The 12,567-nt window shown below is 42.3% G+C and overlaps 1 long non-coding RNA gene across 1 annotated transcript; it reads right to left on the bottom strand.

Moving 5' to 3' along the window:
- Window positions 1–776: 776 nt before the first annotated feature.
- LOC311135685 lies at window positions 777–1,782 on the bottom strand. Its single transcript, XR_014613806.1, has 2 exons — window positions 1,563–1,782; window positions 777–1,230 (listed from the first exon to the last, which is right to left on the bottom strand). It is a non-coding gene; the product is annotated as an uncharacterized lncRNA (long non-coding RNA).
- Window positions 1,783–12,567: the final 10,785 nt, after the last annotated feature.

Below are 12,567 nucleotides of genomic sequence, written 5' to 3'. Positions count from 1 at the left end.
TGGTATAGAAGCGTGAAAATTGGCACACTTGTAAAGAATTTCACGCTGAACAAACAAAACCTGATATAGTATAATTTCAGCAAAGCCTCAGGTTGTCCTGTAGCGCACCGCTATAGGTCAGTGGTGAAAGGGCTTTTACAATTTTTTACATTTTGGGTCATGGCTTCCCCTGTGTTAGCTTTATGTGACCCAATATAGCTTAACCTCTTCATCACTAGGCACCTGGCTAAAGTGCCTGCCTCGAAAATGCATGCCCAAATTGAATAGAGTATATCTCCAAAACGACAAGGGCTATCAACATAATCTTGGTAGCAAAAGAAAGGTAACACATGTGGGTATTACTGTGTCAGAGTACATGAAGCTAGAACACAGCATAAATTGGGAGGTTTTGATTCCGCCTGAAAGTAACTTCAGGTTTTATAGGGAATAATTTATTGGACTTATGCAGCTGCAGCCCTAAACACTATGGGACCATAGCCCAATATATGATGAGTACTTATGTGAAGTTTGATGCCAATAAAGTAAATTAAACCAAAGTTGTAGGGGTTTTAGTTGAAGTATGTTTAGGCGGATTACCAAATGGAGACATTTGGGTAGATTTGGGCACCATCAGTGCCATTTGATTTTTATCAGGTACCAGACAGCAAAAGGCAGTTAATTTCAGTAACATATCACTATATGTGTACATTCCATCAAAATACAACTGTTTTGATGTTGTTTCCCATGTTCTCCCAGACCTCTATACGTGTTCCCATTAAAATAAACCTTACAATGGGAAAGTTTGACTCCAAACTGAGCAGATTTATTAGAAACTATAAACAACAAATTTAAAAACAAAAATTACACACATCCCAAAACTATAAACAATGATATGGTGTCCTTGGGTGGGTTGTCACACAAAATGTAGACCCTTTTTTCTCTTCTCTATTATGCCACCTATCTTCTTCTTCCTCTTCTTCCTCCCCGACTCTTGGAGTGGCAGGCCTACCTCCACCACGCTGACTTGGATGCGCTGACTTTGAGAAAGCTTTTCCTTTTCTTTTGGGTTGAGGGCTCTTTACAGGGGACTCAGTGTCCGATGAAGAGCGTGGCCGAGGGAGGGGAGCAGAAGTGCGTTGTCTAGACAAGCGGCCAGGCTGAGGAAGAGGAGGCTCTGCCTGAGGAAGGGGAAGCTGTGGCTGAGGAGGCAGATGCTCTGGCTGTGGCTCATCACCCCTATAATCATCTTCACTGTACAAACAAGACAAAAGAGAAAAGAAAATCATGACTAAAACACACTTGTATTCATTCATTGACAAATCTGACTCAAAACAGTCAGATATATAAAATAAATGGTTAGAACTATGAGAATGTTGACTAAAGTGATAATTCAGTGACAATAAATAATACACATAGCATTCTATTGTAAGTAAACTTGCGCGTGGGCCTCTAAGCTAAGCTAGCGCTAACTTATGTTGAGCTTCAGTTACTCAAATAGATATTTTAGAATGTATGTTTTGTACTCATACAATAAATTAGTAATAGTAGTATTAGAAGTAATAAATAACAATGGGATTACATACTCTTCTGATGCTTGAGTAGGGCCCTGGACACGATAACCTTCGTTCTCGTCATTGGGGTCTGGTTCGTCCAGTCTAAGCAGGTCCTCATCGTCTGATTCAGAGTCAATGGGGATACATGGAGTCCAACTTTCATCTGTTACAATTAATAACGCCTCTGTAACTGTATATTTGTTACTAGAGCCTGCCATATTTGAATAAACTTTGCGTTTTCCCTCCGAAATTCTAGTGTTGTTGTGCGCTCTGCGTAACCATGCGTAACGCAGCAAGTCAACTAATATGAGACAATGAGGTGCGCACTTGGATATTTCAACAACCGGTTGGTCGATTTTGACATGTGACCCCACTATCGAAAGCTCTGGATCAGTAAAATGAAATGAGAACAATGACAAATCACGGGGATTGCATCATATATCCAGAAGATGGCGACAAAACAGTGCCTGTTGTGATTGAACCAAACTACTGACTTCATCTTCAAACACATTGTTGGCCATGTAAAACGATGGAAACTCATTGAAATCGACTCGGAATGAGAGAGAGACCCTAGAGTATCTTTTCAAGTGGTTTTATTCGATCAGACACTACTTTTGGTAACAGAAACAACAAAGGTAAGACGCAGTTTGTTGTTGTGATAAAAAAAATGGAAGTTTGTTATTGACGTTCTTTGATTAATAGTTTAGTGAGTGTTGGTCATAGAGGAACACGGCTATCACTGTTGGAATCTGCGAGGTAGCAGCTTTTGAATGGTGTATCGTTTGTGTAGATAGGTTGAGAAAAATACGTTATCTGTCTACGAATATACGGGCATGCACGGTTTCAAAATACAGTACTGGTTCTGCTATATGCTTATATATTTGTTTGGAGTCTGAATATTATTTCATTTGGGCAACAACAGTTTAGCTAGATTCACAGTTGAGACGCTTCTCGTTCCAGTAGTGTATAACATTCAGGTATTCACACATGTTTAAAAACCGTACTATGCCATTGTTTGAGATTGCGGGAGGAGTACCCCGGATATGGGGAACCTCGTGATGAAGAGGTTAAAATGTTTGAATTGATTTGGGGAACACATTTAATCAACAACCAAACCAATATGTTTTTGTTTTACCTTGATGATCACAACAATTATGAAAAATCATCAGACCTTGCAGTAAAATTGTGATATTTCCACTTTCAAAGTGGCTTTTAAATACAGAGTTAGATTTTACACTCTAAAAAAGGTATATAAGTGTTCCCTGAAGTCTACTGATTACAATGATATATCATATGATATTATGTATTGTGTCACCTTTAAGAAATGTGACAGGAAACCTGCCATGTACACGTCACTCTAGGTACAGTGCCTTCAGAATGTATTCACACCCCTTGAATTTTTCCACATTTTGTTGTGTTACAAATTGGGATTAAAATTGATTTGTCTTTTTTTTTTCTACACAAAATACTGCATGGATTCACTCTGTGTGCAATAATAGTGATTAACATGAATGATTAACCCATCTCTGTACCCCACACATACAATCATCTGTAAGGCCCCTCAATTGAGTAGTTAATTTCAAGCACAGATTCAACCACAAAACCCAGGGAAGTTTTCCAATGCCTCGCCAAGAATGGCACCTATTGATAGATGGGTAAACAAAAAAAAGCAGACACTGAATATCCCTTTGAGCATGGTGAAGTTATTAATTATGCTTTGGATGGTGTATCAATGCACCCAGTCACTACAAAGATACAGGCGTACTTCCTAACTCAGTTGCTGGAGAGGAAGGAAACCACTCAAGGATTTCACCATGAGGCCAAAGGTGATTTTAAAACAGTTACAGAGTTTATTGGCTGGTATAGGAGAAAACTGAGGATGGATTTACAACATTGTAGTTACACCACAATACTAACCTAAATGAGAGAGTGAAAAGACAGAAGTCTATACAGAATAAAAAATATTCCAAAACATGCATCCTGTTTGTAATAAGGCGCTAAAGTAACACTGCATAAAATTATTTTTTAAACTTTATGTCCTGAATACTGTCACGAGAATTTTGTTATCTCAATGGTTGAAGTCAACAACTTAATAATGAATTAAACAAAGTCCCATTCTGCAAAGAATCAGTTCTTTATTCATGAGAGCTCTGGCCTCTCAAGTTCAGAGCCCATCCTTTATACAAACACGTCAGACGAAAATCCCACCCCGCTTTAGGTGGGCTGTATTTTTCCACTGTACACATACATTGTTTTTCATATTCTGCAACATGTTTCATAATCTTCGCCGAGCCTAAAAGTTTCTCCCCTCCCTGGGATGGGAGGCCTATTTCCTATTATTGGTTTCACAGTTTTCACAAGTTGTCTGTCGACATTTCTCCTTCTCCTTTGTTGTCTGACCTAACTCCTACTTATATTGCTAAATAGTAACACAATGTCATAACCTTAACTTGTCCTACGCACACACATTACTAGATTATAGTCTTATTATTCTAATACATTTCACACCGTTATATAGTTTCAGGGTGGAATACTTTAGTCACTACTTTTAACATTTAAAATCTTCTATCAAATACAAAGCATTATGTTTGGGGCAAATCCAATACAACACATCACTGAGTACCACTCTTATTTTCAAGCATGGTGGTGGCTGCATCATGTTATGGACATGCTCATCATCGACAAGGACTAGGAGTCTTTTTTATATAAAAATAAAAGGAATAGAGCTAAGCTCAGGCAAAATCCTAGAGGAAAAATCTGGTTCAGTCTGCTTTCCAACAGACACTGGGAGACAAATACACCTTTCAGCAGGACAATAACCTAAAACTTAAGTCCAAATATACACTGGAGTTGCTTACAAAGACGACATTTAATGTTCTTGAGTGGCCTAGTTACAGTTTTAACATAAATTGGCTTGGAAATCTATGGCAAGACTTGAAAATGGCTGTCTAGCTGTCACGATCGTCTTGAAATGAAGCGGGCCAAGGCGCAGCGTTGAATGCGTACATATTATTTATTAAACAGATCACACGAACGAAACGTGAAGTCCTTCGATACACACAAACCAAAAGGAACAAGAAACCACAACCACAAAGTGAAAACAGACAGTTTAAATATGGCTCCCAATCAGAGACAACCAGAAAACAGCGGACACTCGTTGCCTCTGATTGGGAGTCACTTAGGCCAACACAGAAAACAACAACCTAGAAAACCCAACATAGAAACAACCCACACAGAACGAACACACCCTGGCTCAACATACAGAGTCCCGGAGCCAGAGCGTGACAGTACCCCCCCCTAAAGGCGCGGACTGCGACCGCGCCTCAAAAATAGCAAAACAGGGGAGGGCTGGGTGGGCATACTTCCTCGGTGGCGGTTCCGGCTCCGGGCTTGACCACCACCCCTCCATAATCCCCCCGTAGCGCCCCTGGACCGGGCTGGCGACGCGCACCGTAGGTTTGGTGTGAGTGGCATGAACAGGCCGGGTCGGGCTGGCGACGCGCACCGTAGGTTTAGTGCGAGTGGCATGAACAGGCCGGGTCGGGCTGGCGACGCGCACCGTAGGTTTGGTGCGAGTGGCATGAACAGGCCGGGTCGGGCTGGCGACGCGCACCGTAGGTTTGGTGCGAGTGGCAGGAACAGGCCGGGTCGGGCTGGCGACGCGCACCGTAAACTTGGTGCGGGTGGCAGGAACAGACCGGACCGGGCTGGTGACGCACACCGTAGGCTTGGTGCGTGGAGCAGGGACAGGCCGGGCTGGGCTGGCGACGCACCCTGTAGGCTTGGTGCGTGGAGCAGGAACAGGCCGGGCCGGGCTGGCGACGCGCACCGGAGGTTTGATGCAAGTGGCAGGAACAGGCCGGACAGGGCTGACGAAACGCACCACAGACTTGGTGCGGGGAGCAGGAACAGGCCGGACAGGGCTGACGACGCGCACCACAGACTTGGTGCGGGGAGCAGGAACAGGCCGGGCCGGGCTGACGACACGCACCACAGGCTCGATGCGAGGAACAGGAACAGGCCGGACCGTACTGGGGACACACACCACTGGCCCTACGCAGGGATCAGGAACGGGCCGGACCGGACTGGTAACACACCCCAGTACCTCTCGCCGTGCCTCCACACTTTCCCTCTCCTCTGTGACCGGTGGCCCCCTTAAGCTGGCGGCCCTCTCTGCCAACCTTCTGCACCACTCTATCCCATACTCCTGCTGCCCCGTCGTCCACGGCGTGAGCCCCCCCCCTAAAAATTTTCTGGGCTTGTCTCTCCCCCGTGGACCAGGCCTCCATGGTACTCGTCCAATTCTCTCTCCACTTTTCGTAATTCCAGCCTTTCTCCTCATCACGCTGCTTGACCCAGTCGTGGTGGTTTCTTCTGTCACGGTCGTCTAAGGAGGAGGACCAATGCGCAGCGTTGAAAGTGAACATATTTATTATATCAATGATCACACGATCAAAACAACTGACGATAACGTGATGTCTCTGGTTACATAAACAAACCAAAAAGAACAAGAAACCACCACACAAAGTGAAAAGACCGATAGTTAAATATGGCTCCCAATCAGAGACAACCAGCTGTCACTCGTTGCCTCTGATCGGGAGTCACTCAGCCCAACATAGAAAATCAAACATAGAATACACACCCTGGCTCAACATAACATTGTCCCCAGAGCCAGGGCGTGACACTAGCAATGATCAACAACCAACTTGACAGAGCTTGAAGAATTTAAAAAAAGAATAATGGGCAAATATTGTACAATCCAGGTGTGCAAAACTCTTAGAGACTTACCCAGAAAGACTCACAGTTGTAATCACTGCCAAAGGTGATTCTAACATGTACAGTGCATTTGGAAACTATTCAAATGCCTTGACTTTTTCCACATTTTGTTACATTACAGCCTTATTCTAAAATGGATTAAATAATTTTCTTCCCTCATCCATCTACACACAATGTCCTATAATGGCAAAGTGAAAACAGGTTTTTAGAATCTTTTTATTTACATAAGTATTCAGACCCTTTGCTATGAGACTCGAAATTGAGCTCAGGTGCATCCTGTTTCCATTGATCATCCTTGAGATGTTTCTACAACTTGATTGGAATCCCCCTGTAGTAAATTCAAATGATTGGACATGATTTGGAAAGGCACACACCTGTCTATATAAGGTCCCACAGTTGAAAGTGCATGTCAGAGCAAAAACCAAGTTATGAGGTCGAATGGAATTGTCCGTAGAGCTCTGAGACAGGAATGTGTCGAGGCACAGATTTGGGGAAGGGTACCAAAACATGTCTGCAGCATTGAAGGTCCCCAAGAACACAGTGGCCTCCATCATCCTTAAATGGAAGAAGTTTGGAACCACCAAGACTCTTCCTAGAGCTGGCCGCCCGGCTAAACTGAGCAATCGGGGGAGAAGGGTCTTGGTCAGGGAGGTGACCAAGAACCCGATGGTCACTCTGACAGAGCTCCAGAGTTCCTCTGTGGAGATGGGAGAACCTTCCAGAAGGACAAACATCTCTGCAGCGCTCCACCAATCAGTAATTTATGGTGGAGTGGCCAGACGAAAGCCACTCCTCAGTAAAAGGCACATGACAGCCTGCTTGGAGTTTGCCAAAAGGCACCTAAAGGACTTTCAGACCATGAGAAATCTCTGGTCTGATGAAACCAAGATTGAACTCTTTGGCCTGAATCCCAAGCATCACGTCTGGAAGAAACCTGGCACCATCCCTATGGTGAAGCAAGGTGGTGGCAGCATCATGCTGTGGGGATGTGTTTAGTGGCAGGGACTGGGAGACTAGTCAGGATCGAGGGAAAGTTGAACGGAGCAAAGTACAGAGAGATCCTTGATGAAAACATGCTCCAGAGTGCTCAGGACCTCAAAGTGGGGCGAAGGTTCACCTTCCAACAGGACAACAACACTAAGCACACAGCCAAGACAACGCAGGAGTGGCTTCGGGACAAGTCTCTGAATGTCCTTGAGTGGTCCAGCCCGGACTTGAACCCGATCTAACATCTCTGGGGAGACCTGAAATAGCTGTGCAGCGATGCTCCCCATCCAATCTGACAGAGCTTGAGAGGATCTGCAGAGAAGAATGGTAGAAACTCCCCAAATACAGGTGTGCCAAGCTTGTAGCGTCATACCCAAGAAGACTCGAGGCTGTAATCGCTGCCAAAGGTGCTCCAACAAAGTACTGAGTAAAGGGTCTGAATACTTATGTAAATGTTATATTTCAAAAAACCTGTTTTTGCTTTGTCATTATGGGGTATTGTGTGTAGATTGATGAGGGAAAAAAAACAATTTAATCCATTTTAGAATAAGACTGTAACGCAACAACATTTGGAAAAAGTCAAGGGGTCTGAAAACTTTCAGAATACGCTGTAAATGAGATGTTTATGTATTTTTCATTTTGAATACATTTGCAAAAATATCTAAAAACATGTTTTCACTTTGTCATTTATGGAGTATTGTGTGTATGGGGGAGGAAATTTTTTATTGAATCCATTTTGAATTCAGACTGTAACACAACAAAATATGGAATAAGTCAAGGGGTATGAATACTTTCTGAAGGCACTGTGTGTATCCTTTCAAATCTTAGCACAAAAGTGTTGAAAATGTTGCCCAAAATCTACCGGATTACAGTTTTTTGTCAATGTTTTCATCCTAGTTTCAAATTGTTTTACATTTAAACACTTAAAAATGTTCTTTAAGTTTTCCCTGATGTCTGCTGGTTACAATGGCACATAATGTGATATAATATACTTTTTCACTTTTAATAAGTGGGACAGCAAACCTGCCCCATACACTTAATTTAAGGTAAAATCCCATAGCCTAATGTCCAGCAGGGAGATACAGATGGTAACCCATTTTGCTAAAATGCCTTGAGAACACAAAACTTTTACAAATATCCAGAAAAAGTGTAACTAAAGATGTCTAGTCATAGTGCCAAATGCATATTTTACCTGACACACTTTAGGGCACCAGTTTTCCAATATGGCCGCCAAACAGGTCCATTGGGCCAAATGAAGAGCGGTTTCACATGGCCGAACTATATACAGTGGGGAGAACAAGTATTTGATACACTGCCGATTTTGCAGGTTTTCCAACTTACAAAGCATGTAGAGGTCTGTAATTTGTATGATAGGTACACTTCAACTGTGAGAGACGGAATCTAGAAAATCACATTGTATGATTTTTAAGTAATTCATTTGCATTTTATTGCATGAAATAAGTATTTGATCACCTACCAACCAGTAAGAATTCCGGCTCTCACAGACCTGTTAGTTTTTCTTTAAGAAGCCCTCCTGTTCTCCACTCATTAACTGTATTAACTGCACCTGTTTGAACTCGTTACCTGTATAAAAGACACCTGTCCACTAACTGTAAGTCGCTCTGGATAAGAGCGTCTGCTAAATGACTAAAATGTAAATGTAAAATGTCCACACACTCAATCAAACAGACTCCAACCTCTCCACAATGGCCAAGACCAGAGAGCTGTGTAAGGACATCAGGGATAAAATTGTAGACCTGCACAAGGCTGGGATGGGCTACAGGACAATAGGCAAGCAGCTTGGTGAGAAGGCAACAACTGTTGGCACAATTATTAGAAAATGGAAGAAGTTCAAGATGACGGTCAATCACCCTCGGTCTGGGGTTCCATGCAAGATCTCACCTCGTGGGGCATCAATGATCATGAGGAAGGTGAGGGATCAGCCCAGAACTACACGGCAGGACCTGGTCAATGACCTGAAGAGAGCTGGGACCACAGTCTCAAAGAAAACCATTAGTAACACATTACGCCGTCATGGATAAAAATCCTGCAGTGCACGCAAGGTCCCCCTGCTCAAGCCAGCGCATGTCCAGGCGCGTCTGAAGTTTGCCAATGACCATCTGGATGATCCAGAGGAGGAATGGGAGAAGGTCATGTGGTCTGATGAGACAAAATTGAGCTTTTTGGTCTAAACTCCACTCGCCGTGTTTGGAGGAAGAAGAAGGATGAGTACAACCCCAAGAACACCATCCCAACCGTGAAGCATGGAGGTGGAAACATCATTCTTTGGGGATGCTTTTCTGCAAAGGGGACAGGACGACTGCACCGTATTGAGGGGAGGATGGATGGGGCCATGTATCGCGAGATCTTGGCCAACAACCTCCTTCCCTCAGTAAGAGCATTGAAGATGGGTCGTGGCTGGGTCTTCCAGCATGACAACGACCCGAATCACACAGCCAGGGCAACTAAGGAGTGGCTCTGTAAGAAGTATCTCAAGGTCCTGGAGTGGCCTAGCCAGTCTCCAGACCTGAACCCAATAGAACATCTTTGGAGGGAGCTGAAAGTCCGTATTGCCCAGCGACAGCCCCGAAACCTGAAGGATCTGGAGAAGGTCTGTATGGAGGAGTGGGCCAAAATCCCTGCTGCAGTATGTGCAAACCTGGTCAAGACCAACAGGAAACGAATGATCTCTGTAATTGCAAACAAAGGTTTCTGTACCAAATATGAAGTTCTGCTTTTCTGATTTCCTTACACAGCTCTCTGGTCTTGGCCATTGTGGAGAGGTTGGAGTCTGTTTGATTGAGTGTGTGGACAGGTGTCTTTTATACAGGTAACGAGTTCAAACAGGTGTAGTTAATATAAGTAATGAGTGGAGAACAGGAGGGCTTCTTAAAGAAAAACTAACAGGTCTGTGAGAGCCAGAATTCTTACTGGTTGGTAGGTGATCAAATACTTATGTCATGCAATAAAATGCAAATTAAATACTTAAAAATCATACAATGTGATTTTCTGGATTTTTGTGTACCTATAATAAAAATTACAGACCTCTACATGCTTTGTAAGTAGGAAAACCTGCAAAATCGGCAGTGTATCAAATACTTGTTCTCCCCACTGTAAATAATAGGCATGATAAAGCCCAATGATGCCTTAATGCTTGAGGTAGTGTGGAAGACCAAATAAAATGAAACAGGTTGTCTATTTGTAGATTTAAAAAAATATATATGACCATACATGTTTAATAAATGTGCCAAAATGTGGATCTAAATCACAGATTTATGTTGATAGTTTGATGCTTCACATTAACAAATCACATTTCAGCCCCTCACAGTGATCTCACAATGTTGAATTGTATCTGTGGATTAGAATGGTGGCGCTGGATTGGATAGCTGCCGTTTTACGGGCTCCTGACCAATTCTGCTATTTTGTGTGTTTTTTTGCGCTGTTCTTAACTTTTTTGTACATAATGTTTATTATTATGTGTTATTACTTTTCTATTATTTCATATTAATCAATACGGTAAGTATTGTCTCCCATACTGTATATTTCATTCAAATCAACAGGGATACCATGTATATAAGGAACCATACTTACCATATTGCTTGATTTGAAATAACTGTTATGGAACATGTTATATATCATTCTTATCCACAAGTATCACTCAACATTTTGTGATCACTATCCGGGGGATGAAATGTAATGTGTTAAAGAGGCAATCTGCAATTGGTACATAAATGTTTTGACTTTTACATACCCATTGATTCTTGAGGAATATACCTTTAAAATACCTCATGAGCTTAGTTCAAATGTAGTACCCTATCAGATTGCAAAATATAAATTTTACTCCATTGTTTGTAAACCATGTAATTGTAAACAAACACTGAATAGCGCTACAGAACCATCCAAGGCTTTGCTGAAATGGCACTACATCAGGTTTTGTTCAGCGTGAGAAATCGAAAAATGTTCAAGCTCATCTACTGGACTATTTATAGTTTAGGCCTGTGTGATATGTGGGACTATCAGCCATTACTCCTCATAAACTATGAATGTAATATTTAATGTGTGATCGTACGTAAAGACAACATGACGCTAGCATGTGTTCTCCATTACTTTTTTCCTAGTCATAGACAAGAAAGAGTCTGTGTATCAATAATGCATACTGTGCATACTTATTTGGGATATGGCCATGCCAATTACATTTAAGTAATTTAGCAGACACTCTTATCCAGAGCGACTTACAGTTAGTGAGTGCATTTATTGTATTTTTTTCATACTGGCCCCCCGTGGGAATCGAACACACAACCCTGGCGTTGCAAGTGCCATGCTCTACCAACTGAGCTACACGGGGCAATGACTTTGGTTGTCTTATCATGTGCATAATTCTCCATCCTCTTTGCCCGTGGCCTGACACATTCACAGCAGGACTCCATGTTGACCCAAAGAGTCTGCTAGTCTCTGATTAAGCCATCTGAATTTCATTCGGTAATAGAGATCTGGGATTTGTCCGACTCACACAGTCACTGTGACCAAATAATCCACATTTAATCAGTTCCCGTTCCTTGGCTTGTTGCTGAATTCACATGTCCACATTAAAATCTGGGGAAAATATTTAGTTCTTACAGAAAGTCAATTTCCTTATTTTTTATGCTTTATCAGCAAATTGTTTGACTTATTGTGAGTATGTTTTCAGCTATTCTTGTTTCATTAGTTATCTTTTTAGAAAACTATTTTCATTGTACGACTGTATAATTGGACATGTGGCACGTTGCAAGTTCAGTGCCATTGGTTGACCTAGTCTTAGCTAGACAAAACAAACAGTAGGTCCTTGAACTCCAAGTGTGAAGGGTTTCAATCAATTTACACGGAGGTCGCATCTGGTCAATGAAAAACTCCAGGTTATTGGATCCCCTGCTAATGAGAGAAAGGACATATGCATTTCTAGACTCAGAGATTTGCAAAGGTCGGTCACAAATGTGTCAGGGATGGTTATTCGTAGTGAAATATAATACCATGTTAGAGCAAATTCTCCCTGAGCATAAAGAAGAATTTAGAGAAAATGTGTGTCATACATTTGTTTAACATGATACTTTCCCACCTTACTTGTGGATGCAGAGCTGTAACATGTGGCTTCCTAGCCCGTACAAAGGCTGCAATCCATTCTCATACTATATCTAAGTCAGATTACTCAACCGTGGACGACACCTTTGCCACGCTGCCAGATTACATTTACTGTTTGAATGTATGTGCTGTGCAAATGTTTTACAGCCATGGATGT

The sequence above is a fragment of the Coregonus lavaretus genome (assembly GCF_964263955.1).
Source record: "Coregonus lavaretus genome assembly, chromosome: 10".
NCBI classification, from domain to species: domain Eukaryota; kingdom Metazoa; phylum Chordata; class Actinopteri; order Salmoniformes; family Salmonidae; genus Coregonus; species Coregonus lavaretus.
The sequence above is the reverse complement of the archived record's forward strand: the minus strand, read 5'-3'. Positions and strand labels throughout refer to the sequence as shown.